This window comes from Corvus hawaiiensis, chromosome 2 (assembly GCF_020740725.1).
Source record: "Corvus hawaiiensis isolate bCorHaw1 chromosome 2, bCorHaw1.pri.cur, whole genome shotgun sequence".
NCBI classification, from domain to species: domain Eukaryota; kingdom Metazoa; phylum Chordata; class Aves; order Passeriformes; family Corvidae; genus Corvus; species Corvus hawaiiensis.
In genome coordinates, this window is record NC_063214.1 from 3,484,214 (window position 1) to 3,509,594 (window position 25,381).

The 25,381-nt window shown below is 40.7% G+C and overlaps 1 long non-coding RNA gene across 2 annotated transcripts in view; it reads left to right on the forward strand.

Moving 5' to 3' along the window:
* The window catches only part of LOC125322031, a 30,598-nt gene extending 5,694 nt beyond the window's left edge, over window positions 1–24,904 (forward strand). Inside the window, exons 2-7 of one of the 2 annotated variants that reach the window (XR_007201815.1) lie at window positions 6,035–6,371; window positions 7,925–8,092; window positions 13,871–14,035; window positions 20,183–20,276; window positions 21,502–21,601; window positions 21,930–24,904. This is a non-coding gene — a long non-coding RNA (uncharacterized LOC125322031). The remainder of the gene's footprint in view (window positions 1–6,034; window positions 6,372–7,924; window positions 8,093–13,870; window positions 14,036–20,182; window positions 20,277–21,501; window positions 21,602–21,929) is intronic. The other variant, XR_007201816.1, reaches the window with a different exon arrangement.
* The last annotated feature ends 477 nt before the right edge of the window (window positions 24,905–25,381 follow it).

Below are 25,381 nucleotides of genomic sequence, written 5' to 3' on the forward strand. Positions count from 1 at the left end.
AAGACAAAATAGAATTTTAATCCTCCAAAGAAAATTTTGTAATAGAAGTATGTGAATGAATGTTCACTAATATCAGTGGAATATTGGATTTGGGAATGTAGGAGGGCTTTTCTAGCTTTACAGACCCATAGTATTTGTAAAATTACTTTATTAAAAAAATCAGTCTGTGTTACACAGGCACTCTGCTAAATATGAATAATTTAAACCAGTGAATAATTAAAACCTGTCTGGGAAGAATTATACAGGTAATTTTAAATTTCAGGTGTGCACAGAAGAGAATGTGAACACGGAACAATTTGGGATTGCATATTAGATTTGCACTGTTCTGAACCATGAGCACGGCACTGTGTGCCACCATGAGCAGCAAATCCCAAAGCAATATGAAAATGTGCATTACTCCTGGACTTAATGGACTTTCTCTTCAAAGAAGACAAAGTGACTTTGAAATGGGAACTGCAAGTACACTCCAGCTCCTGGGAAAACCGCTCTGGCTTTCTTTTGATGTAAAGGTCATTGCAAATTGGGAAGTTTAATTCATGTCCTGCATGTTTTGTGCCACCAGTCATGGTCCCTAGCTGGTAAATAAGAAGAAAAGTGAATTTGTTCTTGAAGAGAGGGAGTGAAGAGTATAAAACTGGCCGGGTGCTTCTCAGGGAGAGAGTTTAGCCACACCTTTGAGCTTTTTATCTATTTTGCAACAGATGTATCTCTAAGCTACTCATTATTTAGTACAAAGAATGACAAATAACATATTCAGTTAGGGATCAAAGGGATGATGCAGGAAAAGAGAGCCTGGATGCAGGATTGCCATTTCTGCGTTGATAGATCACCTAAAAACATAGGCTGCTACATGTGAGTGTAGTAACTCAAGAAATAAAATTATTCTTGTCCAAATGAAGCAAATGGTCTTGATTTGTTTCCATAGCTCAAGCACAATAGTACCTGGTTTTGCATTAAAAAGTCAGAAACAAATTAATTTCTGGTAAAAGATTCATGTTTGCAAGTCATCAGCTGAAGGAAAAGGTGGAAGATTAAGACAGTGACATGGTAAAAAAAAAGCATTTTCAGAAACTTCCATTGCACATGAACAGCAGATTTGCTTTCAGAAGCTCTGGTCCTGCATATAGTATTTTTTTGCTAAGGCGAATATCCAGGAAGTTGTTGCAATGTCTGTATGCCAGACATGAGTAAATGAAGCTGTAATGTTTTGTAGTAATGCTGTTTGCTTTTCCAGGTGGCAATTATTTTTCTTCTAATTGTGTGAAAATCATATCTGCTATACACAGAAACATGCACAAGTGAGAGGGTCTGTGAAGAGCAGAAGTAAGAATTTACTTGTGTAATGATGTTTAGGTATAAAAATCTGCTTTTACTGTAAAATAGGTTAAGAGGAGGTTGGTTTGTTGGTGGTTGGGTTTTTAAAATTTAGTCTTATTTTTTAATTGTAGTGATAGCAGTTTTCCTCTCTTCTAAGAACAAAATCCTCCAGGGCAGCACATCACTCCTTTCTGAATTTAGAAGCTCATCAGCTCCATCACGTTTGTTACGTGTTCCTTTGGGATTTATTTTTGTGATTTAACTCAGTTATATTTACCCTATAGGAGTACTTTCACTGAGGTGTGCCCCTTTATGTTTCAGCTGTGAAGATCAAAAGATTTACAGGAGTTTATGTGCCACTGCTGTGCCTTTCTTCTTCTTGTTTCAAAAACAGGGAAGGAATGTGGGGAGTTTCTCTGTGTCTTACAGAGAACTGTGGAAGGCTGAGGGAGAAGTTGAGTTAATGCTGAGAGATTCAGGAAGAACAACTAAAACACAAGGAGAAAGAATTATTCATCTTCTAGTCCCTACTTTCTAATTTGTTTATTAACTATATGTTCCTCCAGGTGTATTTCCCTTTGCTAACAACTAAGAATATGTGGTTACAGACACAGTCATGTCTTCCTGAAGCATTGCCAATGTTTCTGGACTTACCTGTCCAAAGTCACAGGTCAGGGTTGTAAAAGAACAGGATTTTGAATGGCATTTAGAATTAATTCAGAAAACTGAAGGGAAAGTTCTGAAGAAACATGATTCATGCTCAGGTCTTTTGTTCCTTTGTTTTACATTGAATTAAAAGCCAGGTTTCTGGATGTTTTTACACTAGACTGAAAAAATTCATGAGAGCTGCATTTGTAATGATACTGCCTATTTTAAGCATAAAAAGGTCTATAAAACATTCACTTTTATCCTTTACATGAGGTACTGCAGCCCCCTGGACTGCATTCAGTATGCAGCACAAATCAAATTTCCAGACAACCGGATCTGTGGTCTTACTTCTCTTGCTATAATGCAGTGATTCATTTTCCATTAATTTTCACACAGATTATAGTTCCCTGAATATTAACAAGAATGGAGTTAGAATCAAAACCAAGTCCAGAACTTGCAGCAAATAAAAATATCAGCTTTTTCTCTTAGTGTCATTGATCTTTTGAGTCAATAAGTCTCTGGCAGAATAAATTTCATGTAACTTCAGGCATCTATAGTAGATGTAACTGTACCCTTGGTTTTCTCACATCTTCCCACATCGGTAGTAACAGGAAATGAGCAGTAGGGAATGACTCATCTGAACTTCTTTGGGCAAACCAATTAGGCTGTAATTTAGGGTGACACAATAGGTACAGAAAAGCCAATTTCTTCCCGGTGGCAATGGTGGCAGCCCAAGCCAAAACCCAGAGGCAGTCATGCAGGAGGCTCTTCCAGACAGCTCCTGTGCCAGGTGATGTGCACAGCCCTGCTGGCATCACAGCAGCCCTGAGAGGCTCTGTCTGCTCAGGGGAGGGACCTCAGTGTCTCTGCCTGGTTCATTTCCCTGACTGATAACTCTTGTTTAGCTTTCTGAGTAGGTAAAGATGAATGGATACTAGCAAAACACACACACAAAAAATTTATTTGGTTTACATGTTATTGTTTCTGTGCAAATAAGACTAGAAAACGTTTGTTAATTGTGTTTGATTTGTTAAAAAAAAGTAAAGAATAAATAAACTTTTAAAAGCTTGATTCAGACCTATTACAGTAAAATTCCCCAGGTGGTAAATGTGCTTTTTGTTTCCTTAAGGTTCAAAAAAATCTTCCAGGAAAGACTTTTTTTGAGGAAATGAAAATATTTTCTTTTTAAACCAGACTTCCAACCATTTCCCTCGGGAAGTCAGACTTCTTCCAGTTGTAAGGCTCCTGTTCAAGCCCTGTTATGCCAGGATACATTAGAATATCACTCCTCCATATGTGAACACTGTAATTTTCTGCTCACACCTCTGCTTAGTCAATTCCTTATATGTGAGTACCTAGATGTTTTATTTTGATAGTGATCAATAACCCATCGTTGCTTTAATGCAATTTTAATGTAATTTTAAACCAACCATGAGAGGCAAAAATGCAGTGCTTAAATTCCAAGCCTATCTGTCAAGCTTCTTCCCACATGAAAACTGAGCTCCTGTAGTCAGCAGAGCAGGTGCTTCTTTGCAGCTGTGCTCCTGCAGGGTTTGTAGGCAAGAGAGGGATGTGTATTAAATATAAATATATTTATTCCATAGCAAATTGAAGCTGCTGTGGTGATCTGTTTGTTGTGGTTAAGGTGTGTATTTTGCTATGGTGCCCACAGTGTTGTTTCAGGTATCATGGTTGATGCTGTGTGTCACAAAAGCCTGAATGACTGAATTTGTTACGCTATTATTTTAATAGAACATAATTCAACCAGAGAAAACTGGCATTTTCTGCTGTTTGTAGCTGGAAAACGCAGCACTAAAATCAATATTATTGTAACAGGTTAGTTATGTTCTGTGTCCTGGCAGGACTTTAGGTTCAGGTCTCCCAGGAAAAAAGAGGATTTGAACTGATTTCTCTGCTGCTCTAAAGCATGATATTAATGTGCTAAGGACAAGAATGGCACTAGAAATTGTGTCTGGGGGGGGAGAAGAGTAAATTCAAAACTCTACTTTGGTACCTAAAGCAGGAAACTCCTGCAGCTGAGGTGCACAGTGCTGGTGAAACCTTTAAAAGATTTCATCAGGGGATGCAGAAGTGTAAATGGCACAAACAGATTGAAGAGAATTTCCCTGTGTCTTAGGAGCTGCCATGTGAAGATGAACTAATAAAAACTAGCAGGAATATACCTATCAGTAGAACTTTAATTTAAAAAGGGCTGAACAAGACAAAGAAAATGTACTTAGGCATCAAGGTCACTTTCATTTGGGAAGTTTGCCACATTTGCCTGGGCACTGGGGAAATAAGAAGTGGAAAGGAAAAACGAAGAAGTGCTGGCAAGCCCAGGTGGGAAGGCACCCAATGGCAGAGAGGTGGCAAAGAGCAGCAGGGTGCTTGCCAATAATACAATGCAAAGCTTGTATCATACTGAACAAAGGTTGAGATTATTGGCATTTGGAATGCATTCATCACCAGGATCCATCTGGGGGAAGGCAGCATCAATAGTCCTTGCCCTTGCTTTATTTAGAGTTTTCTGTTACTGGAGCTTGGCTGCTGAGCTACTCCTCTCTCTTCTGGCTGAATTCTAGCCTATGTGCAGCTCAGTTATAAGATTCTGAGCAGTCTCTCCAACTTTATGAGGATTCTGCCCCAATATTGGGGAAAAAAAGGGTCTCTTTACAACATGCTTTATTGTAAAAACTCCACAGCTGAACATTCCTGTTGTTTCTCTGAATGCGACACTGTTCATCAAAATGCAGCTGCTTTTTTTTATTGCTTAGATTTGATCACACATTGTTCTTAATTTTTTATTTTCATTTATTGAAAGATGACAGTACAGGAAAAAATTCATACTTTTTTCTTTTTTTTTGTCAAGATGCACAGAGCTGGAGGAATTAATTTCTTTTCTCATATAGGAAAGCTGTCTGCTACCTTGTATCTTTGCTGTGCAGAGGAATTCACTCCCAGTTTCTAGCCCAGAGGACAAGCAAAGTTGAAAATCTGGACCTGTTCATTATACATGCTGCCACTGTGCTTTTTAAAATTAAGTTGAAGTGTTGAAAACAGGTGGAAGTAACAAGCACATTGATTTAATTTGTATCTATATGTTGTTCGGGCTGTGTTGAAAATCCTCATGACTTCCTTCTGTGTTGTTGCAGGTCTGGGAGGGACACTCTGAGGACAATTTTCAGCGCCTTCTCCAGGTCCCCAGCACCTGCTGCTTTCCAGATTTTAACAAATAGTGCTGTTTGCAGGTCCCCACGCCTTGGGAATCATGAGCTGCACTCACCAAGCTGTGCCCCATACCAAAAAACTGTAGATTTTGTTCTGCATATGTTTGATATCAAAAGATCAAGACCATTGCAAGGGTGTTAAAATGGTAAGATAAAAAAGCAGTTCTTTATTGGGAGCTCCCAGGTGCATCCACAGTTATGGGCTATGGGCACACTCAGTAGTGGATTTCTAAAATTTTTATAGGTTTAGCAAGTTATCATATCTAACAAACATTGTTCAGTTGGTTAGGTAATTTTTCCCCCAGGTACTGCCCTATTGGAATTGGTCCAGGGCTTCTTTGCCCCATTTCTTGTTGTGTCTCCTCAGATTCTGATTGGGAAACAAAATGTTCTTCTTGTAGGTCCTCTTCTTGAAAATAAGACTAAACTATTTTGGGAATGTGTTAGAAGGTTAGTTTATCACTTTAAAATCTAAGAGAAAGGGTAGGAAAGATACCAGAGGCTGTATAACCACATATTAATAGTCCACAAATCTATGAAAAATGTGTAAAAGCTGAAATCTTTGGGCATCACATCCAATTGCTGGGCACAAGATGGGAGGTGGGGACCAGGCTTGCTGTGTACAGGGGCTGAACTGCTTCTGAACAGGTCTGTGCAGCTTCTGTGCTCACTGAAATCCCACAGCAGCTCCTGGAAAGCCTCCCCTTGCCCTGAGAGATGCCTGCATTGGGCCCCACGCTGAGCAAACCTGCAGGTGTGCACCTCCTGCCTGCACCTGCCCACCCACTACAATATCGAGTGATGTAATAACAGCAATTGTGTGCTTCTCTTTGCTTCCCCAGAACATCTGCTCCAGCGTTTCTAGCACAGCATGGAAGAGCATTATCCTGGTTTCGGGCTTATCTGGCTCCAGCAGCATCAGGAATCCCAGCCATCAATGTGCTCCCTCTTGAGAGCAAACCCACTGCAGGTGTGTCAGCTGGCTGCACTCACATCCACGGGCTCGTGCTCATGGCACATCACCACAACTGCAAATCTGGGGGAGTTTTACAGTTATTTATTGCCCTACCGAGGAACCAGCTGACCTAATCACTCTGGGTTTTGTGATTCATGTGAAGAACAGTAACTGATGTCAGCCAGAAAAGAAACATCTGAAGCTGTGGGCAAATTTCCATTAAAGTAAGTTTTTCGTATTATGACATTTATTTCATGAAACATTAACTTTGTTTTCTGCAGACTGTTTTAACATTTAGAGTTAAAGGTTTTCTCTCACTTTGGCATTACTAGATAATTATAATAATGCAGGGCATATCATAAAGTTTGCAGAGAGATGTACATCTGAAACTGTTACCGCTCAAAAATAGAAATGAAACAAAGTCCAAAGAGAAAACTGTCAGTGGAAATTGGTAGCAATTGGATATGTATGTAAATTACAAAAACTAATCTACCGAGATTCATAGGGCAAATAACTCCAGCTACTATTACTTGGCACCAAATAGGAACATTTCATTGTAAGTGCAGCTGCTAGAGAAATGAACTGAAAAACATAAATTGAACATAAATGGCTGCAGGCAAACTGGAGTAGTGAACAGAAAAGGGATAGGGAGAAAAAATGTTTGTATACACGTGTGTGTGCCTGCACACAGAGTGTTACACCCGTGTAAACATCTGAGAGCCTCAGAAGTGGAGGGGATTGTTGAGGACCCCCAACCTAGAAAGTTTCCCAGGTAGAAAATTCCTCAGTCACTCTCCCGAGGAATGGAGCCCCTCCCTGGCTGCAGGTTGGGAAGCGTGTCCAGAATGGGGCTCTGAACTGGCCAGGAGATGCTGAGCATGGTCAAGTGATAAAAGGGATGGAAGGATAAAATCAGGCTCTGAATTTCATGCCTTGCTGACCGATGAATTTAACACATTAGGCTGTTGTATAAGAACCTAAGTAAAGTCTTAGGCCAAAACCTGATGTAATTTTCAGAAACTTAATTATGAAATTACTCTGTTATTCCCAACAGTAAGGGGGGAAACTCAGGTTATATCTTATCCCTCTTCCCCTTCCATTTTCGTCTTAGTGTCCCAACTAGGTGTGTCTTCTAATTAGTTCCTTTCCCTAAGGACACCCTTTAATAGCCACCAAACCCACATATCAATTAGTGAACACCAAAACCACACATACAGCCATGCATATGCACATCTAAACTCCCCTCCTCCTTCCAGGCACATAAAAGCCTTAAATCATCCTCTGCAGCTTCCTAGGAACCACACTCCAGATGTGGTATTTAAGAGTGAATGTGGCTAACATTATTAGACTTGAACTGTATTGTGGGTAATTGTCCAGTAATAACCTTTGGTAAATTATATGAAGCCTTTACTTTACTTAACAGGGAACGCAGGCTCCCCAAACTCTAATATTATCATCATTCAAGATAATGAGCAACACAAACCATTCTATTACCAATCTAAAAGCAATAAATGTCAAAGTAAAGAACTATGCAATATTCTGGCCTGGAAGAACAAAGGACAAAAGTGATGATAATGCCTTTTTATATTTGCAGTCTATTATATCATGCATAACAAATGACCCTGTAATTGTAGACAGTGTTATTTTAACAGGTTGTAAAGGGAAAATGGTGGGGGTGGAAAGGGAGTGTTTTGAGCACTGCCCTGAAAAATGCTCCAGGGCTGGTAAATTGGAATGCCTGACGATTTATTTGAATTTTATCCTGGTAACTCTGCAGGATTTTTCTGAAGCTGTTTTGTTTATCACCACGATCATCTGGAGCTGTGCAATGTGACACCAAGATCCTTGCTTGAAGTGCTGATGGTTTTACCAATGACTTGGTGACAGCCTCAGCCCTCCTCTGACACGAGCACAAGCAGGGACAGCACTTCCATTTCAAGCACAGGTTATTGATTTATGGACATTTCTAATTTGGGCATTTACACACTGTTCAGTGTTTGGGCATTCATTCATTATGAGCCTGGGGGTTGCTGCAAGTAAGGGGCTCTCTCTCTACTGCCCCACGTGGTCCTGTAAGTTCAGGTGCTCCTGGGTTTGCAGAGTGACTTCACTTTGGGCTATCTTGGTCTAATTTTTTTTTTTTTTTTTGGTAAACAAAAGCAGAAGGTAATAAGTTATTTGATCAGCATTCAGTGCAGTTTTTTTTAAAGCTGGGGGGAGCAAAATTGCCTGAAACTGGGGAAGCCAATTCCTCAGCTGCTCCTGTGTAAAAGTAGGATAATTACTTTCTTTATATTCAATGCCTAATCTGAGAAAAGAGTTTTAATAAAGAAATACTGTCTCTTAGTTCACATGCACTTCATGGCAGTGTGTCTGCAAGTAACGCTAAATGACCACAGGTAACACCAAAGGGGCCTTGAATGACCTCAAGTAACCCCTGGAGCAGTTAAAAATTTCTGCAATGACCTCAAGTAACCCCTGTGACCTCAAGTAACCCCAAAAAGTATCTCCAATGACCTCAAGTAACCCCTGTGACCTCAAGTAACCCCAAAAAGGCCTCAAATGACCTCAAGTAACCCCTGGAGCAGTTAAAAATTTCTCCAATGACCTCAAGTAACCCCTGTGACCTCAAGTAACCCCAAAAAGGCCTCACATGACCTCAAGTAACCCCTGGAGCAACTAAAAAGTTCTCCAATGACCTCAAGTAACCCCTAGAGCAATTAAAAATTTCTCCAATGACCTCAAGTAACCCCTGTGACCTCGAGTAACCCCAAAAAGGCCTCAAATGACCTCAAGTAACCCCTGGAGCAATTCAAAAGTTCTCCAATGACCTCAAGTAACCCCTGTGACCTCAAGTAACCCCAAAAAGGCCTCAAATGACCTCAAGTAACCCCAAAAAGGCCTCAAATGACCTCAAGTAACCCCTGGAGCAATTCAAAAGTTCTCCAATGACCTCAAGTAACCCCTGTGACCTCAAGTAACCCCAAAAAGGCCTCAAATGACCTCAAGTAACCCCAAAAAGGCCTCAAATGACCTCAAGTAACCCCAAGAGCAACTAAAAATTTCTCCAATGACCTCAAGTAACCCCTGGAGCAATTAAAAATTTCTCCAATGACCTCAAGTAACCCCTGTGACCACAAGTAACCCCAAAAAGGCCTCAAATGACCTCAAGTAACCCCTGGAGCAATTCAAAAGTTCTCCAATGACCTCAAGTAACCCCTGTGACCACAAGTAACCCCAAAAAGGCCTCAAATGACCTCAAGTAACCCCAAAAAGGCCACAAATGACCTCAAGTAACCCCTGGAGCAATTCAAAAGTTCTCCAATGACCTCAAGTAACCCCTGTGACCTCAAGTAACCCCAAAAAGGGCCTCAAATGACCCCAAAAAGGCCTCAAATGACCTCAAGTAACCCCAAAAAGGCCTCAAATGACCTCAAGTAACCCCTGGAGCAATTCAAAAGTTCTCCAATGACCTCAAGTAACCCCTGTGACCTCAAGTAACCCCAAAAAGGCCTCAAATGACCTCAAGTAACCCCTGGAGCAATTCAAAAGTTCTCCAATGACCTCAAGTAACCCCTGTGACCACAAGTAACCCCAAAAAGGCCTCAAATGACCTCAAGTAACCCCAAAAAGGCCTCAAATGACCTCAAGTAACCCCTGGAGCAATTCAAAAGTTCTCCAATGACCTCAAGTAACCCCTGTGACCTCAAGTAACCCCAAAAAGGCCTCAAATGACCTCAAGTAACCCCAAAAAGGCCTCAAATGACCTCAAGTAACCCCTGGAGCAATTCAAAAGTTCTCCAATGACCTCAAGTAACCCCTGTGACCTCAAGTAACCCCAAAAAGGGCCTCAAATGACCCCAAAAAGGCCTCAAATGACCTCAAGTAACCCCTGGAGCAACTAAAAATTTCTCCAATGACCTCAAGTAACCCCTGTGACCTCAAGTAACCCCAAAAAGGCCTCACATGACCTCAAGTAACCCCAAAAAGGCCTCAAATGACCTCAAGTAACCCCTGGAGCAATTCAAAATTTCTCCAATGACCTCAAGTAACCCCTGTGACCTCAAGTAACCCCAAAAAGGCCTCAAATGACCTCAAGTAACCCCTGGAGCAACTAAAAATTTCTCCAATGACCTCAAGTAACCCCTGTGACCTCAAGTAACCCCAAAAAGGCCTCAAATGACCTCAAGTAACCCCAAGAGCAACTAAAAATTTCTCCAATGACCTCAAGTAACCCCTGTGACCTCAAGTAACCCCAAAAAGGCCTCAAATGACCTCAAGTAACCCCAAAAAGGCCTCAAATGACCTCAAGTAACCCCTGGAGCAATTCAAAAGTTCTCCAATGACCTCAAGTAACCCCTGTGACCACAAGTAACCCCAAAAAGGCCTCAAATGACCTCAAGTAACCCCAAAAAGGCCTCAAATGACCTCAAGTAACCCCTGGAGCAATTCAAAAGTTCTCCAATGACCTCAAGTAACCCCTGTGACCACAAGTAACCCCAAAAAGGCCTCAAATGACCTCAAGTAACCCCAAAAAGGCCTCAAATGACCTCAAGTAACCCCTGGAGCAATTCAAAAGTTCTCCAATGACCTCAAGTAACCCCTGTGACCTCAAGTAACCCCAAAAAGGGCCTCAAATGACCCCAAAAAGGCCTCAAATGACCTCAAGTAACCCCAAAAAGGCCTCAAATGACCTCAAGTAACCCCTGGAGCAATTCAAAAGTTCTCCAATGACCTCAAGTAACCCCTGTGACCACAAGTAACCCCAAAAAGTATCTCAAATGACCTCAAGTAACCCCAAAAGGGCCTCAAATGACCTCAAGTAACCCCTGGAGCAATTCAAAATTTCTCCAATGACCTCAAGTAACCCCTGTGACCTCAAGTAACCCCAAAAAGGCCTCAAATGACCTCAAGTAACCCCTGGAGCAACTAAAAATTTCTCCAATGACCTCAAGTAACCCCTGTGACCTCAAGTAACCCCAAAAAGGCCTCAAATGACCTCAAGTAACCCCTGTGACCTCAAGTAACCCCAAAAAGGCCTCAAATGACCTCAAGTAACCCCTGGAGCAGTTAAAAATTTCTCCAATGACCTCAAGTAACCCCTGTGACCTCAAGTAACCCCAAAAAGGCCTCACATGACCTCAAGTAACCCCTGGAGCAATTCAAAATTTCTCCAATGACCTCAAGTAACCCCTAGAGCAATTCAAAATTTCTCCAATGACCTCAAGTAACCCCTGTGACCTCGAGTAACCCCAAAAAGGCCTCAAATGACCTCAAGTAACCCCCGGAGCAATTCAAAAGTTCTCCAATGACCTCAAGTAACCCCTGTGACCTCAAGTAACCCCAAAAAGGCCTCAAATGACCTCAAGTAACCCCCAGAGCAATTCAAAATTTCTCCAATGACCTCAAGTAACCCCTGTGACCTCAAGTAACCCCAAAAAGGCCTCAAATGACCTCAAGTAACCCCAAGAGCAACTAAAAATTTCTCCAATGACCTCAAGTAACCCCTAGAGCAATTAAAAATTTCTCCAATGACCTCAAGTAACCCCTGTGACCACAAGTAACCCCAAAAAGGCCTCAAATGACCTCAAGTAACCCCAAGAGCAATTCAAAATTTCTCCAATGACCTCAAGTAACCCCTGTGACCTCAAGTAACCCCAAAAAGGCCTCAAATGACCTCAAGTAACCCCAAAAAGGCCTCAAATGACCTCAAGTAACCCCTGGAGCAATTCAAAAGTTCTCCAATGACCTCAAGTAACCCCTGTGACCACAAGTAACCCCAAAAAGGCCTCAAATGACCTCAAGTAACCCCAAAAAGGCCTCAAATGACCTCAAGTAACCCCAAAAAGGCCTCAAATGACCTCAAGTAACCCCTGGAGCAATTCAAAAGTTCTCCAATGACCTCAAGTAACCCCTGTGACCTCAAGTAACCCCAAAAAGGCCTCAAATGACCTCAAGTAACCCCTGGAGCAATTCAAAAGTTCTCCAATGACCTCAAGTAACCCCTGTGACCTCAAGTAACCCCAAAAAGGCCTCAAATGACCTCAAGTAACCCCAAAAAGGCCTCAAATGACCTCAAGTAACCCCTGGAGCAATTCAAAAGTTCTCCAATGACCTCAAGTAACCCCCGTGACCTCAAGTAACCCCAAAAAGGGCCTCAAATGACCCCAAAAAGGCCTCAAATGACCTCAAGTAACCCCTGGAGCAACTAAAAATTTCTCCAATGACCTCAAGTAACCCCTGTGACCTCAAGTAACCCCAAAAAGGCCTCAAATGACCTCAAGTAACCCCTGGAGCAATTCAAAAGTTCTCCAATGACCTCAAGTAACCCCTGTGACCTCAAGTAACCCCAAAAAGGCCTCAAATGACCTCAAGTAACCCCCAGAGCAATTCAAAATTTCTCCAATGACCTCAAGTAACCCCTGTGACCTCAAGTAACCCCAAAAAGGCCTCAAATGACCTCAAGTAACCCCAAGAGCAACTAAAAATTTCTCCAATGACCTCAAGTAACCCCTAGAGCAATTAAAAATTTCTCCAATGACCTCAAGTAACCCCTGTGACCACAAGTAACCCCAAAAAGGCCTCAAATGACCTCAAGTAACCCCAAGAGCAATTCAAAATTTCTCCAATGACCTCAAGTAACCCCTGTGACCTCAAGTAACCCCAAAAAGGCCTCAAATGACCTCAAGTAACCCCTGGAGCAATTCAAAATTTCTCCAATGACCTCAAGTAACCCCTGTGACCTCAAGTAACCCCAAAAAGGCCTCAAATGACCTCAAGTAACCCCAAGAGCAAGTAAAAAATATTCCAATGACCTCAACACCACAAAGGGCTTCAAATGGCTCTACTTTCTGTGGTTGAAAGAGGTGATTCATGCAGCTTTGATGTACTGTGGAGGCAATTAGCACACATGGCAATTGCCCTTTAGATCTCATTTGCCAATATGCACAGCCAAATTCTGGTACCAGCTACCCAAGTCTGAAGGAAATCCATCCATTCAGCTCTTTCTGCACTTGTGGCCATGGAGTAGGAGCTCCCTGTAAGGGGAAAAGTTGTGATTTCTTTGATCAGAAGTTAATCCTTTGTTGTCACTATTTTACCTTATAGCTCATGTCATTCTTTACACCTTCAACCCAAAATAGTCCATCAGATTCAGCACCGTGCACAGATCAAGGCCTGTAGAGTTTCATTGGGTGAAATTCTATTTTGTTCTGCTTTGGTGCTTTGTTATTAAGGAGCAAATAGATCTCAGAATTACAGCATGGCTTGTTTTGGAAGGGACCTCCAAGATCCTCAAGTTGCAACCCCTCTGTGTTGGAACCCCTCTTCCACCAGACCAGATTGCTCAGAGCCACATCCACCCTGGCTTTGGACACAGGGATGGGGGATCTACAACTTCTTTGGGCAAGATGTAAAATCTGATATTAAACTGAACTAACCCTGCTTGTATTAATCTTATGAAGCTGGTTTAACAAGTTACCTCTGTTGTAGATTTGCTGTTTGTAAGGTCATAGTACTTCACCACCTCAAAAATGCACCTGCAGTGTTTGTCAGAGGGAAAACAGGCCCTCAGAACAAAGCTGTAGAATTTAGGTTACTTGTACTGGTGCTTAACAGGAGTGACAGGAAAAAAACCAAGCAGCAAGCAGTTATTTTACATAACTTTATTTTTTCAAGGAAAACAAATGATGAAACTTCTCAGTATTTGCATTTTCCCCATCAGCATACATCCCAAACCTGTCAAGTGAGTGGCAAGGGTGGCAGTGCCTGTCACATCTCTGCTTTTGGAAAAGATCAGAACCCTGCTGGCACAGCCCTACTGCAGTTTCTGTAGCAGATCTCAGACAAGATGTTCCCCAGGAGACTTTTTGAGATCACTGCTTTTCAGGTAAGTTCCATGATGATGATCACAACTTGTGTTGTGTTTTATTTTTGCTCCTTCTTCCCCCTATCTAAATGTGTGTTATGCATTTATCTACACATTCATCTGTTTCTGTTTGTCTGCAATTTTATGTGGTAGCATCTGTGTGCGGTAGTTTTGTATAATAACATGAATATAAGTGAAATCAACAGTTGGGTTTGAGGGCTGTGTTCAGCAAGCAGAGGAGTTTTGGATGACTCTAGCTGTAGATTGACTGCTACAGAGCTGGTGTGTGAAGAGGGATTTGGTTAAACAATTTGTCTAGATATCAAGATTATTGTCCTCTTTTCCGGGGATGCTGCAGGAAAGAAACTTAGCTCCTTTCAGTCTGAAAGAAAAAGTCATCCTATATACAGCTGAACTCTATTTTGGCTCACTGAGTCCCCATCCCAAATGGCATTTGGTTGTTTATCAGACTTTGTCAAGTTCAGAAACTGTTCAGCAAAGAACATATGTGAGTCCATCCTCAGAGAAAATCATAAATGTTAATGCTGCCATTAAGCTCGGAGCAAGATAAGTGACAATGTCCAAGATAGTCAGGAGAAAATAATTAGAGAAATTGGTTTGGAAATACTTATATATTGGGTTTTAATTCCCAAACTGAGTGGGAGGCCACAAGACTCTTCCAAATATCAGTCTGAAGGCAGAAGTGTAACCACAAAGGCTTATTACAAATCAATGAAGTATGCTGGCATGGCAGAGAGATTTAGATCTATCTAAACAAGTCTGGATGCAGGGTGGCACACACTTACCAAATCCAGCACCTGGGAGCCCAACACATGCTGTGATAGCTTCAGTGCTGTTCCACCAGCAATGAAAGAGCTGAAAAGTTGAGGAAGACTTGAAAAGACTTGAAGAAAGGCCAGAAAAACTGTCCAGAGAGCTGCTCTACCTATCTTCTCCTCAGGCAAATGGCAATTCACCTTAATGGAGAGCATTTTTAATGGCATTTTGCACATTAATGCGGGGCTCTGAGGTATTTCCTGCATCTTGGAGATGGAGAACTTACCTTAGAAGGGACTTGCATGGAGTAGCAGTGCAGGGTCTTGTGGGACTGCCACAATTTCATGTAATCCCGTCACATATACCCTGTAAGGAAGTGCTAATTAAAAGTATAAAAGAGCATATGTGGTATTTGTGAAGCTGCTATCCAAAGCTGTATTGCTGCATCTGTTGTGCGTTGCAATTAGCCACAGTTAAATCAGAAAATAAGATATCTGAGCTCTGCACTTCTAAAACTGCAAATCTCTCCTCCCCAAAAAAGCAGGCACAGGGCACCTGTAATGCATTAGTGGGAAAAGTAGATTTTCAGCAGGCAGCTTTGCTGTTGTAGGGGTTTTTTTGATCCAGATATGGCGTTGATTTTCAAGCTTTTAAAACTGGAAGAGAAAATAGAGTTTTTGGTGTGGAACAGCAGGGAAAATGGGATCAGATGCTATATGTAGATATCCTCTGCATGGCCCACGTTAATAGGTCTCTTTATGCTGCCATAGGTACCTGTCCTACTGGGATTTTTAGTCTGCAAAATTGAAGAAAAGAGATGAAAAGTGAATCTTGCAAATGCAATGTCATAATAGTTGATCCTTCTTGGGTAAAGAGTTAATTCACTGAAAATTTTCTAGATTTGACAACAAATAAAAGTATTTATAATGGCCTTATTTTTGTCTATATGCTCCTATGATTTCAGCTATAGATTTCTTTCATTAAATGCTATCTAATAGCTATGATTCCTCTGGCTTTGTAGTGAGGATTGTAGGTTTTATTTGTTTGCTCACACCCCCATACCTGTAGGATTTAAACAGGCTAATAAAAATGTGAAGTTAATAATCATAGCTACAGTGACAAATTTTGCTGTCAAGCTTCACCCAGCCTAAGAGTTCATCTGCAATTTTTCCCACTGCTGCTATCTGCAGCTCAGAGCCACATTTAGACATCAGATCAATCCAGGGCTCTTGCCCATAAGCAGAATGCAGGAGTTCTCTCTGTTCCAGTGTTACTAACATTTGTTACAATAAGTTATTAAAACAAAGGAATATTATTAACGGAAAATCACTATTAATATTAGGAAAAAGTAGAAAGAAATAAAGGGGATTTTTCTGTGCTGGTTTTGTGACACGTGGCCCATCTTATATCTTAACCTATAACTTAATGTGCTACAATGATTTTTAGTGGCATCCAAAATCAGCACTCTCAACTAATCTACCCCCAGAAGCCACAGGAGTAGAAAGGAGGAGAAAATTAACATTGGTAAGCATTTTCTTAATGGCTGTTTCACAGTTTTGAAATACAAGAGTAATGCTGATTTTTTTTAATTTTAGCCCTTTAGTTGCTCTATATTTACTGTGGGTTTGACAACAATCCTTGGTGCTTATTTTTGCTTGTAGGATCCCCTCTTTCTGAACCTTCTCTCTTATTTATGAGAAAATTTCTTTTCTAAATCAGGAAGACAGGCAATTCTACCACAGATGGGGCCCAGGCCTCAGGGAAAACAGGTGACCTTCCCAGAAAGTGTCTCAATTTCCCATTTCCAAGACATTTTATTACTAGGCAGTCTTCCAGTTCCACGTGTAAAAAAATACACTGTAGAACTCCTAAACAGATAGATGGCAAAGTACCTATACTACAGTGGATTTTATTAGTGCAGAATTTAGCACTAAATATCCCAGATATTATCTTCCTTTTCAGCTGTTGTTAGAGGTTTATGGGATGTTCTTCATCAATAATGTTCCAGAGCCCTATACTTAAAATTAGAACTGGGTGAATTACTCATCCCAAACAATATTTACCATAAATTTATGCTCTCCATTTCCTGGAAGAACACTGCTTGTTTTTATGCTTATGTGGTAGGACAGCCTGCTGCTTTCCAAGGGCTCTCAGTTTCGGGGTTACAAGGTCCAACTATGAATTTTGTATCCCAAGTCTTTTGTTTGCCCTCAGAAGTGATGAGGGATGTTGTTCCCTCAGGGGCAACACTGAGGAGTTACTCCTCATTATTTGCCTGGTAACTGCTGAGGCAAAGGAGAGATTTCTGAAGGTGTGACCTTTCTCTGGAGGGAAATATCTTATTTCAGAGTAGCTCCAGACAAATTGATTTGTCATTCATACACGTTTGTGGTTCACTGGTGCTGTTTTGCTCTGGGCCAACCAAGCCTCATGAATATTATTCATTGTGGTCTGAGCACCTCCTTTTGAGGTCAGCCAAGATTTTTTTGGCATTGGCTTGCAGAGTGTGTGTAAACTCATCTGAACTAATCTGACCTGAGCTGTTAGGAGGTGTTAATATGGTCTGGCAGCTTTCCTGCTGAATCCCATGGGGTGGAAACTGTGGCTTTCTCTGGATCAGCTCACTTGTGCACACAGCTGAGTACTGGGCTACAGCACATGCCATGATTTATGCCTGGAAGTCCCTTCAGCTCCCCTCAGCCACTCATTTCTCCCCACTGGGATGGGGTAAAGAATTGTAAGGGTAAAAGGGAGAAAATTCATGAGTTGGGATCAGGACAGCCTAATACGTAAAGCAAAAGCTGCACACACAAGCAAAGCAAAGCAAGGAATTAATCCAGCACTTCCCATGAGCAGGCAGGTGTTCAGCCATCCCCAGCAGAGCAGGGCTGCATCACTTGTCAAGGTGCCTTGGGGTCACAAATGCCAAGATTTGAACATCATCTCTTCCTTCTTCCTCCAGCTTTTGGTGCTCAGCATGACCCCATAACATCTGGGATATCCCTGTGGTCATCTGGGGTCAGCTGTCCTGGCAGGATTCTGTGAGAAACAGAAAAAAACCTTTTTGTTTGAGCAATAACTGAAATATTCCTGTATTATCCACCCAGCTTTAACCACAAAACCAAACTGTAGCCCCACACAAGTTACAGGAAGAGAAAACAGCCTGCACTCATTCTTGTTGTGCTCTGTCTCTAACACTGTGGTGCATTCCTCCTTTTTCTGGTATGGCAGGGGTTTCAAATGGGAGGAATTCTTGGGGATTGATTCCATGGTGCCTGAAGGAAATTTACTCTTGTGCTCAAGCTGTGAATCTTAAGTGTTCTCTCAAATAAAAAGAAAATGAGATTTCCTTAGAGAAGAGATGAGAAAGTCCCAGCTTTCATGTTTGTAGACATAAATTTATAGTAAGAGTACAGTGTAGTTTAAACAGTTAAAATACACAGGGTATTGTAAAGAAGATAGAAAGAACCAAGTCTTTAAGAAAATTGCTCTATGGTGGGTGCTGATTGTATTCCTGTGATTTTTGAATATATTTTTCTTTCAACTGTTTTCACAAAATGTCACAAAGTAGGTCTTAAATGCATTTTGGTGCTGATAAAGTGATAGTTTTAAAATATCTATTTTTTTTAAATATACGATGTAAAATCTTCTAAAAATTTTTTTTTAAATTCTTTTTTTTAAATACCCTATGTAAAATCCAATTGCCAACAATAAGCAAACTAGTCTGAAATTTTCATTTATGTATAAATTTTGTTTTATCCAATTGTAGCAATTATTTTGTTTTAAATTTAAGGGTCTGGGGTTTGTTTGGCTGCTTTGATTTTGTATTGTTTTCCCCTTATCTAGAAAAGACAAAGACAATTAATGAAGAGTAAATAGATCCTTAATATAAAAGAAATTAATAAAAAGGCAAATTTACCTGATTATGCACAGGACTGCTTTACTCCTGGTATTTTGAGTAAAACAGATAAAATGAAGGCTGATTGCAGTAAGAAAGGGAAAATCATTCTGTGCTTAAACTTTGAGTGGTTTCTGTTTCATACCATCAAAAAGACAACATTAACTGCCACCCACGTGATGCCCAACATTCATGTTGTCCCAGAAAGTTTATGAACTTTTTAAGATTTACTCATATTCTTCATTACCAAGGTTTTACAACCTGCCTAGTGGAAGCCATGGAGGATGGAGGTGTTGCCAGGTGAATGTGGAGTTTATATTCCCCCAGAAACTATAAAAATGTCATACCTGAAGATGATTTTACCTCTGTCTGTGAGCACCTGTGGGTACAGCAACACCATGTTTGCATTCTCCAGCCAAATCCCGACTTACAGGTTCTGCTTCTTGCCAGAACTACAGACACCCAGGAAAAGATAGGAGGAATTCTGAGGGGAAGTGAGTGAAAGAAATTTTTCCTTTTGCAGAAGATACAGTGATTTTCAAACCCCTCAAATATCAGGGGGAAAAAAAGGTTTACTGTGCATTTCAGTGGAATTCTGCATGAGGAGTTACATGGTGAGGTACAAGGAGGTGTTTGGCCAGCTTGCTGCAAAAGGTTCTGTTCACCTTGTTAATCACCAAAAGTTAAAGCTGCAGCATTATGAATCGAGGTTTCCTTGTTCTTTGACTTTACCTGCAGTGCAGAAGACCAAAATTTTACTGGCTTCTTTGCCTGACCTCCCACTGAAGGATCCTACGTGATCTTTTCCTCCTCTTTACTCCCTCTGTCTTATTCAATTAATATCCAGGCAAACCCCATCTCCTACCTTCTTACAGAGAGATTCTGATTTCAGGTGATGCCTCTACAGGTTGCTCTAACATAAACATTACGGAAAACAATGGTAATCCCCAAATCCCAGTCACCTGTCCTCTGGCTCCCAATGACTCCCAGTCTGGAGCCCAGTCTGCCTCCAGGGTGTGGTAACGCTGACACCAAGCAAATATTCTGTGGGGAGAACAGGAGGAAAAGGACATAACAGAAGCAGAACTAAATGGCTTCATATCCCTGGAGGTATTTCAAATGAGGCAAAATATTTCAGCAAATGAGCCTCTCTGAGCACATTATTGCTAAAACTACTGTAATAGGGACAGGACAGCATGTCCCTATTTATGTCATTTGGTGGTTTTGGGGGTTTTGGGGGCTTCTGTTGTTTTTTTTCTTCTGCTTTTTTGTTGTTGTTGTTTGGTCTTTCTGGTTTTTTTGGTTTTTGGGTTGTTTTTTTTTTGTGTACCTGTCTCAGTTTTGTGAGTTTCTTGGGTTTTGTTTAGTTTTGCTTTGCTTTTTCCTTCATTAAAGACATGCCTCTACCTGCACTCTGTGAAGTTAAAAAAAATCCCTTGTGTCAGAATGCAAGTTAAGTCATCTGTCTTCAAAACTCTTTTTCTCTTTTTCAGATACCTGTTCTCTCCTTCATCCTAACCCCTTCTACTGCCTTAAGACAAAATCCTCTCAAGTGCTTAAGAAAATATATTTCCTCAGAAATTACAGGTTGTCCTTGGTTCTTCTCTCTGTTTTCTTTATTAAACTACTTAAAATAAATATTTTATCTGAAGTAAGGAATAAGAAATGGGGAAGATATGACCTAGTTTCCTTCTTATTACGAGGTATTTTCAGTAATTCTTAAGAGGATTGCCTCAAATGTCCTTTCCAATATTCCACTTTCCTTCCCACCATCTCTTTTGTTTTAATATTCATGAAGAACCTGGTGCTGGGTGAGATGTGGCTCTGTCACTTCATGGGATGAGAGGAGCTCAGTGTAAAGAAGTGCATTCTCTCAGAAGGCAGAAATAGAGAGTGCGTGTGGGAGGATTAAGGGAGTCTTTCAGAGACAGTAAAATCTTGCTTTCCTGGAAAGACAAAAAAATAGATATTATGAAGTAGAATACTTTAAGTTCAGAAGACAGTTGGTCTGATCTTCTCACACACCCTCTGAAAATCTTAGGATTTTACTGAAATAATTCTGATTTTTTTTTTTTTTAATGGAAATTGAAGTTGGAAACAAAGTTAGTAAAGACACATTTACGTTTTAACTAAGGTCTAGTGATTTCGACCACCTCTCAGCTATATACAGGCATCCACCTGACTAAATGTCCCTTTATCCACAGGGCAATTGTACTGGTCCATGGAGAGGGATTTCATTTGCTTCTCACATGGATTTTAATTATTTTCAAGTATTGAAGTTACCTTCAAAATACTAAATTTTTCATTTGGAGTAGTGGTACCATTTACAGTAATTCTGATCATCACTACCTAAACAGCTTTTTATTTCTTTCAAGTTGGTTAAAATCTTAAGAATATCATCAGTTCCCTTATCCAAATTGAAGTTATAAAAGGAATTAGAGTTCCAAATCTCTTTGAGTAGTTTATCTTTCACTGTAACAAATGAAATAATTGACCTTTTTGGGTTTGACTGATTACCTGAGGACCCCTCCTTGCAGGGAGGGGTTTGCCTGGGAATTTTTGTTTGGGAAGACCCCAGGAATTCTATAGGCCTACAGGCATACAGCTGCTTTGCAAAAGTAGTTCTTGTAGCTGCTGTTAAATTATAGAGGATTATTTTTGACAAAATGGGAATGCTTGGAAGTTGAGTCACAACTATAGGTCTCTCCTCTGGAGAAGAGAGAATTTTTTCATAATAACTGAGACAAGATAAGAACTTTAAAGGCAGAATTTTTCACAAAATGTTTCTTATTTCTTTTTTTCTTCCATGCAGGAATAAACCCTCATGGCTCTACAGAACTTGGATCTGAGAAAAGAGAGCTTTCACCTTAGGAGAAGACAGCCAGTATTTCTGATAAAAAGTAAAATTTATGGTTAGTTTAATTTGTCTTCTTTACTGGATCATTAATGAAAATAACATCTATTTATTTGTTAACTTAGACCCCAGCCTTGAAAATAATTTGCTTTGGCAAGTTTGCTTTGAAATGCAAGCAAAATCGATGTGATGCAAGGTTTTTGTTCCTCTCCTGAAGCTTCCCCACCGTTCAGTGTTTCAACCAGAGAAATTTGTTTCCTGCAGGCTCAGTAACGGCATCAAAAATGAGAAGTGCTGACAAACAGAGCATCTCTATAGACAGTGACAAGCTCTGTTTGAAGCCAGCAGCATTTGGAACTTATTTTTTTGTCTCCTTTTAAATGCAGGGACTGAAGTTTACCGTACTGCTGAGTGAAATCTGAGACATGACATCCGTGTTGGCATTTCTGCTGTAGAAGAATTTACCCTTCATCCACAGTCTTTGCCAGGCTATCACTGGTACATAGCACTGAGGAGAAGTGGGCATGATAATTAACATGGCTTAATTTGTCACCAAGACATTTTGGCTGTTTGCACTTAATAAGTCAAATTTTTTGGTTTTGTTAAAGAGGAAATTTCTGAGCCTTCCATAAATAAAGGATTGTTGAAGCTGTCAGCTTCTGATCACTGGTGTACGGTGAGACCAGTTTATTTTTCAGCTTCAGCATCCTCTGGAACCTGATTGATTTTTATATTGCTTTTCTGCCTGAACATGATTCCATCTTCCCAGATGAAAACCTGATACCTTTTCTTCATGGAGCTCTGGACACATGATGACATTTGAGAAGAAAATGTCATTTTGTGCCTGATGAAGGTGTGATGAGGTGTGCTGGCCTGGCAGGCCCAGAAGCTGGAGCACAATCAGAGACATTAATGCTAAACTGCAGCATAAGAATTGATAAATTCAGTAATCTCATGGGTACTTTTTGTTGCAAATGCCATCCTGATTGGGTTGGTTTTGCTGTAGAGCAAGAGCAGGTGTGCCTTGAGAGGTTGTGTTGTTTTACAGGGAAGTGCCCCATCTAAAGGGAACTGCAAGTGATCGTGGCTTTTAGATAGTTCTCTCTAGAAGTTAAATGCTTATTCCAGCATATTTAATCCTTAAAAATGGCAATTAATAATTAAATTTTCCAAGTGGTTAAATTTTTCCAGTGGAGGATACAGTAACCTCTGTCCCTGTGTGTGAAGAGCTGAGAATTTAGTTTTAGGAGCAATAAACTAAGGGCTTGTTTGAATTGTAAAAACACAAGCTGAAAAGGGCTGACTTGGGTGTGAGAAGAGTTAAATAGAAAAAGTTCAGCTCCATCTCACATAAAGTTTGCACTGTCTACATTACCCCCAATAAACTTGCTGCCATTATGATTTTTTGTTTAACCTTCTGTCCATAAAGGCCTTAACAATATATAAAATAAACCCTGGCAATAGCCTTCAGTACATTTTTCCAAAGGGAATTTTGTTACAAATTTTTGTCCGTGTTTTCTTGAACTCTTGTGCATTTTTAAGCTGTTTTGTGATGTGGTTTGGCCTCTGTTGAGTGTCCTAGTCACCTCCAAATTACAGTGGCTGTTCCCACACTTCTCCTCATGTCCTGACACACAGGAGGAACCAGGGTGTCTCTGCAGCCTGGGCAGACTATCAGTCACTTGGAAAAATGCCTGTTGGCTCAGCTCCAGGCTGCTGAGAGCTAAGTAGGCTGATGGCATTCACCCTGAGACAGAAATCACTACCTCTCTGAGTGGGAGATTACAAGAAATTCATGTATGTATAGTACAGAGGGTATATATATATATATATATTCATCTACAAACCTATATATATATATTTAAAATGACAGCTGGAAAGTACCTAACGATTAAATGCAGACAAAGTCTCTCCCTGCAGAAGGCCAGGAGCCCAAGAGCTGGAAGGGATCAGCATCCCCTGCCTGGTCAGCCTGGGAGCAGCAGCTCAGCCTTTGACCCTGGGTGGAGCCTGGTTGTGTCTCCTGGTGGTGTCCTGGCCCACGGGGGTGGCCTGCTGGCCCTGTAATTTTGCACCCCTCCGAAAGAGCTGGAGATTTGAAAAAGAGAAGTTTGTGGCAATGGTTTGGTCTGTGCAGTTGGTTTGTAGCTAAGATCTCAGGGTATCAAAACCCAAAATGAATCCATGTCTCAGTCTATTCTCAGAAACTGAACATAATGTGTCTTTTATAATGTTCTGCTGCTTGGAGTACGCTGCCAGCTCTTCCAAATTCAGTGTGTGCCTTGCCAGCCAACAGTCTCACAGAAATATAGATGGCTCTAGATGAGCCAGGCTGGGCAGAATAATATAGATATATTTATTATGACACAATAATCTGCAAGCTATTTTGTATTGATAGGCTTTCATGTCTGATTTTTTCCTGAGGTCTGAGTGATATTTTATAAAAATTATATCAGGTCCCTGGACATTATAGAATAGAAACATGTAAAAAGGGGGTTGATGCTAAAGTTATATTAACCAAATAATTCAGAATGAAAAAGCTACATTTCCATGAAACTCTTCTCTCAGTGGCAACACCATGTCTGGTCTATTTGGCAGAAAGAGGAAAAACAAAGAGGAGATGATCAGGAGCAGATAACAGTTGCATAAATATTATGCTTATCTTGAAATTGGATTTATGTCTAGAAGCAGTGTTAATAATCAGAGAAGATAACCACATAATTTCAATTATTATAAAGTAATTTAAGTGTTAAAAGGCTGAAAATATTTGCTACTCTTGTTTGATTCAGTACTAATAGCATTACACAGCTTTTTGTTTAATCCTGGTTCTTTTACCTTTTACTTTTTCTTGTATCCAAAAGATACCAATATTTTGCCTCACCTTTTCATCTCAGAAAAGAGATGAGAGAGGAAAAGGACAGAGTGTTTCCCTCAGAAACTTAGGACTCTGAATCCCTCAGAATATGACTCTGAGGAGGTGGGAAGGCACTTGTTATTAAAACAAACATGTAATTGTAACCTTAGTCATTGTAATAGCTTTATTCCCATGAGAACTGAATTTAAAAGATTAAAAAACCCTTGGGAATTGAAAGAAGTAGGAGAGGAAACATCTCCTATCCAAAATAGCCACTGTGACTGCAAGAGATATTTGGAATAGTTGTATTGTGCACTGGGGAAAGGAGGGCTGTGAAGGTAGCTTGGTATGTATTTGTTCTTTTAAGGCACAGCTGACAAAAATAGATAAGAGGCAGAGAGGCTGGGTCTAGTAATACTTATTTTTAGCTCAGTCATTTGCATGAAACTGCATTGCAGCACATTCAAACAAAGTGGAAACAAAAGCCACTGAATTTTCTGCATCACAGCAGAACAGGAGGAAGCCAGAAAGCATCACCTGGGCCCTACTGGTAGACCTGAAATCTTTTTCTCATTCAGCTTAGTAGATCTGCTGCTGTGCCAGAGCATTTTTTGTGAGAGGGTGGTGGGGGTGTGAGGGAAAAAGGTGCTTCCATGCAAAGCCAGACTACCAAAAAAGCTTTCTCATGACAAACATCACACTGGTGCAGTTCTCCCGTGCACCTGCAACTTCCATTTGCACAGACTGGGCTGTGCCTCATCAGCCCTGAGTAAACCGGAATTAGGGTTTCCTACAGAATTTGAGCAATCCTCAGCTGCTCTATTCCCCTTGGTTTTCACAAATTCTAGAGGGTTTACTCCCTGGCTTGGAGAAATTACTACAAGGGGGACTGAACACTGAATTCAGTTTCCCAGGGAGAGTCACAAGCAGCAATACAACTTGCAGAAGATCTAAATTGCATCTTCAGCACTCCTGGTGATGCAC